At 44.4% G+C, this 5,605-nt stretch overlaps 1 pseudogene; it reads left to right on the top strand.

The window, feature by feature from the left end:
- Nucleotides 1-1,479: 1,479 nt before the first annotated feature.
- Nucleotides 1,480-5,193, top strand: LOC109505121 (adenosylhomocysteinase-like; annotated as a pseudogene).
- Nucleotides 5,194-5,605: the final 412 nt, after the last annotated feature.

Below are 5,605 nucleotides of genomic sequence, written 5' to 3'. Positions count from 1 at the left end.
AAAGGCCTAAAGAGGGACCCTCGAGGTACACAATCTCTTCTCTCCCAAAATGCTCGCTCCTCCCTCTGTTGAACAGAAATTTGACTTAAGCGTTAAAGGGTTTCTATCAGAGCCAACTCCAGTTAGAAGCATTTTTTGCAGATCCTGCTGTCACCGTTCGGCTATCGCCGACCTACCATCACCGTCCACTCCAGTTGATCCAACCTTAAGATGAAATCTGCGTCAACAGATTGACGCTAGAGGAAGGGCATAGGTCCATTTATGAAAAGATGTGAGCATTCAATGAGAGGAGTTTCATCGCATTGTTCCAATGTTGAGATGATCTGACCATCCATAAATCAGCTGATGCCGATCAGATCTGATCGCTCCCAGATCGATCAATGTCTTTCAAATTATCAAAATTGGACTCAAAGCTGGGGGCTTTGCAATCCAAATAGGGAAGGACATTACGAAAATTTTTTGATTTTTAAATTATTTTAATCCTTTGATCTATATTCAAATTTTAAATTTGAATTTTTGATAGGATCCAAATAAGAAGGGAGGAAGAAGATAATCTAAAGAAAAAGGGCCCGAACCTCATGTGTGGAAGTCTTAGATTGATTAATCATCCATTATAACAAGAGACAATCTCGGACGTGATATCGAAATTACTCTTTTCCTCAAAAAAATAAGTTAGAGTACCTAGTGCAATGCTACCGTAGAGATCCGATTGAAAGCTATTTTCTGTGGAACCAATGAGATCACACAAAAATAATTTCGTAAAAATCTCATGGTAAAAAGCTTCCAAACTGTCCACCAATTTTTTTTATTTATCCTCCTCCTTGCTGGTCCAACACCCAAGTAAAAAAAAAAAAAAAAAAAAAAGGGAAAAGATGCGGCGTCCACAGGCCTCCCCCGAGCCCGCGCGCATTCGCGACTGACGTCCAACCAGATCACACAAAAATAATTTCATAAAAATCTCATGGTAAAAGGCTTCCAAACTTTCCACCAATTTTTTTTATATATCCTCCTCCTTGCAGGTCCAACACCCAAGGAAAAAAAAAAAAAAAAAAAGGGAAAAGATGTGACGTCCACAGGCCTCCCCCTCAAGCATTGCCGAAGCGGGTCCAACCTGGTGCTTCTGCATGCATGCCGTCCCTACCGACGTCGCAGTCTCCAGTGTGACCGCTCCTAGCGCGGCCGAAGTCACCCGTGGTGCCGAAGCCCACGTGCACCTCCAGCATAGCCGAAGCCACTCCTGCCAACATCAGGACCATCCACAGCGGTCCCGAGGTCTCTCGCATGTCCCAGCTCCACCCGCACCGATCTCTTTTAGATCCGGCGATCCAAGCTTTCCCTCAGTCATGGAGCTGATTTCTTCTAGATCTGGGCAACCAAAGTCACCCCACTCGCCGTTTCTCATTGCTTCCCAGGTCTTAAAGCCCTCTTCTCCCTTCTCCACCGGCCGATCTCGAGAGAGAAGAAGCCGACGTCATCACCATGGCTCTTCTCATAGAGAAGACCTCCTCCGGGCATGAGTACAGGGTGAAGGACCTCTCGCAGGTTGACTTCGGCTGTCTCGAGATTGGGCTCGTCGAGGTGGAGATGTCCGGCCTCATGGCTTGCTGATCTGAATATGGCCCCTCCCAGCCCTTGAAGGGTGCCCGCATCTCTGGCTCCCTCCACACGACCATCTAGACCGCCGTCCTCATCGAGACCCTCACCGCCCTCGGTGCCGAGGTCTGCTGGTGCTCCTACAACATCTTCTCCACCTAGGACCATGCCACCGCCACCATCGCCTGCCGCCGGCGGCCCCGACCTCGTTGTCGAGGATGGCGGTGATGCCACCCTCCTCATCCATGAGGGTGTGAAGGTCGAGGAGTACGAGAAGATCGGGAAGATGCCTGATCTGGCCTCCACCGACAACATCGAGTTCCAGATCGTGCTGGGGCTCATCCGGGACAGCCTCAAGTTGGATCTCGAGAAGTGCCACGAGATGAAGGAGAGGCTCATCGGCGTCTTTGAGGAGACGACCACCGGTGTCAGGAGGCTTTACCAGATGCAGGCCATGTCTGGGTCTATGATGAAGATGTCGGTCCAGACCTTGAGGTCATCAGGTCCAGCCAAAAGAGCTATCCACCCCATGGGGCGATGCAAAAAAAAAAAAAAAGAGTAGTTCAAATCAAATTGAGGGAAAAATAAGGCCAATCCAGAACAAAAGTCAAGCTCAAATTGAGGCAAATAGCAAGAAGGGGTTAACAGAATGCAGGAGCTCTCAAACAGAAAACTCAAGGTAAAATATTCTTAAGCTTTCATCCACTATTCTTCCTCTTCCTTCTGCTAGGATCATGGTACATTAAAATCGAGACCAAAGTTGAAGTTAAAAGGAAGGCTAAGCTGAAGTCATGCCCAGACCAATCCGAGGTAAAAACCCAATCCATCCGAGGTGAAGTCATGACAAATTCGAGGTAAAAACCTAATCCATCCGAGGTGAGGTCAAAGCAAATCCGATATGAGATCATACAAATCCGATGTGAGGTCAAAACAGATCCGAGATGAGGTCAAAGCAGATCCAAGATGAGATCATGCAGATCTGAGGTGTGGTCAAAGCAGATCCGAAGTGTGGTCAAAGCAAATCTGAGATGAGATCATGCAGATCCGAGGTGAGATCAAGATCAAGCCGAGGAAAAATCAAATCTGAGCAGAGAAGAAAATCAAGGCTGACCCAACCTCAGATTTTGACCAACCAGAGCTTAGAATAAGGCTGACCAAAGCCCAAAATCAAGCTAATCCGAAGCAAAAACAAGCACAAACTGAGGCAAAACTCTAGTTCAAACTAAAATAAATAATAAGAGTCAAGCAAAACTCAAAAACTCTCAAAACAGAGCTCACAATTCTTATGGTAAAAAGTTATCAGGCCCTATCTATTATTCTGTATCATTTTTTTTGAACAACAGATCTTCAAGCACTTAAATTGAAGTAGAGATCAAACCAAGGCTATAATAACGAGGTGAGACCTATGTCATCAAAGAGACGACCTCCAAAGAAACTAATCTTAAAAGATCGACATCACCAGAAGGTTAAGGTCATCAAAAGACTAATTTGAGCAAATCAAAGCCAAACCAAGTCTAATCCGAGGTGAGATCATACAAATCCGAGGTGGAGATCATACAAATCCGAGGCCAATCTCAGGTCAATTAGAGGTCAAGCTCATAACTAATTCGAAGTCAGACCTGGACTAATTCGAAGTCAGACCTAAATCTGATCTGAGATCCAAATTAAAGTAGATCTGAAGTCAAAGTCAATCTAGTCCGAAGTCAAAATCATGGCCAAGTTGAAGTCAAAATCAAGACTAAGCCGAGGTCAAAATCAAGAATGAGTTGAAGTTAAAATCACAATCGACCTGAAGTTAAACTCATAGCTAAGCCAAAAGTCAAAATCATGACCAAGCTGAAGTCAAAAATAAGGCGAAGCCGAGGTCAAAATCAAGGACAAGTCGAGGTGAAGAGTGCGTCGAACCAAGAAAAATAAAAAGCTAAGCAAAATCAAAAGATTCTTAAACAAAGTCTCTCACAGTAAAAAGCCATGAAGCCTCATCCATTATTGTATTTTCTTCTTTTTTCTTATAGGACCATAGGTCTCTAAGCCAAAACTAAATCAAGGCAAAGGTCAGACCAAGTTGAGGGCTAACCCCGAGGACCCTTGAAGTCTACCGATTCGTCATTCAACCTATGCAAGCTGAAGACCTCGGTGGCTAGGAAGCAAGGGCTAACCATTAAGGACTCCTGATGGCCCTTCGCTCTTAAGCAAACAACACCAAAGAAGAAGGGCCCTTCGCTCTTCAATGAATAGCATCGAAGACCCTTCGCTCTTAAATGAACAGTGCCAATGAAGAATGGCCCTTCGCTCTTCAGCGAACAACACCAAAGACCCTTCGCTCTTAAGCGAACAACACTAATGAAGATGGCCCTTCATCTTGGTGAACAGTACCTCCAACAGCCCTTCACCTTGGTGAACAATACCTCCACAAGCCTTTACCTTTAGGTGAACAGCATCTCCAACAGTCCTTCACCTTGGTGAGCGGTGCCTCCAATGGCCCTTCACCTTTTGGTGAACAGCACCAGAAAAAATTATCCACTACTCGAAAAATGAGTTCAGGCCCAAAGATTTTTCCAAAATGGGACATCGATGGCTGACGTCGTGTGAAAGACAAAAGTTGGTCTCCAAGGATCTCAGCAACCAAACTAAAGCTAGGGAACGCTTCATTTCAATTGAAACAGGAGCATACGCCCCACATTTTCGGCTGCTTTGACTTGATATACTCTCTTCGTCCAACTCAATTCTAACTCGAACTCGAGAGTAGGAGGGTTATATTGGGAGGTAATTTTGTACTAGTTGAAGACGTAAGGTATATGGGGATGTGAAGCCATATCAGGCTTGGCCCAGTCCTAGTTCCATCACATCATCCTATTAAAATTTGAAAATAATCAGGAGTAAAAGAAGGGCCGCCATTCTCAAAATAGCTGGTTGTCAATCTATGCCATTAATAGAGATAGGCCCCACATGCTAAAGAGTGACACTACCTATTAAATCCAAAAAATTAGGAAGTCCAGCATGATTTCCGAGGATATTCAATGGAGGGCAAAAAGATCTGTAACAGTCATTCCCTTTTTCATGACTTTTCAGCCTCTACCTATAAATAAAGACCTAAAGAAAGACTCTCGAGGACGAAAAGATATCTAACAGTCATTCCCTTTTTCATGACTTTTCAATCTCCACCTATAAATAAAGACCTAAAGAAGGATTCTTGAGGTACGCAATCTCTTCTCTCCCAAAATGCTCGCTCCTTCTGTTAAGTAGAAATTTGACTTGAGCATCGGAGGGTCTCCGCTGGAGTTAACTCCTGTTAGAGACTTCTTTTGCCGATCCTACTGCCACAATCCGATCGTTGCCGATCTGTCATCACCACCCAACTCTAGTTGATCTGACTTTGAGATAAAATTCTATGTCGACAGGATCCTTCTTTCCTTCCGAGGTCACCGCCGACTACCACACCTTTGGTTTCTTCTCTTTATGCCATATGCCTGTTCCTTTTCTGCCAGAGATCAGGCCACGAGGGATCGAGAGTATGTTGGCTCTCCAAATGGTGGGCTCTTCAGGTATGTATGGATGGTATTGGACAAGATAGCTATTGACAATGGTGTTGAGGCCTGAATACATGCCACTCCGGTGGGCTTCGAGCGCACTGGTTCATGGATACAGGCAGCATTTGTTCATATGCCTTTGGCTCCATGGCTCTTCATATGGTTAAGGCTTATGGTTCACATGCCATGCTTCAAGGCCATTGGAAGCTCTTATAGACCATATATTCAATAATGCATTTAACTAATGGGAAGGTTCCAGATACATCTGCAAAAACAGTAGTGATTGATTAGGCATAATTGACATCTAGTCCATTTTTTTTGGGTAAAACATCTAGTCCTTAGTTTGACCAGCTATTTGTTGGTTAATGTTGGTTGATTGAATGTTTTATTCCCACCCTTGATTTAATGGCGATGTTGTTTAGTCCCTAGCCTTGTACACATGCGCAAATATGAGGAAAATAGATATGTGTGTACAAAAAAAG

This window comes from Elaeis guineensis, chromosome 5, assembly GCF_000442705.2.
Source record: "Elaeis guineensis isolate ETL-2024a chromosome 5, EG11, whole genome shotgun sequence".
NCBI lineage: Eukaryota > Viridiplantae > Streptophyta > Magnoliopsida > Arecales > Arecaceae > Elaeis > Elaeis guineensis.
This window is presented reverse-complemented; position numbering and strand designations above follow the sequence as displayed.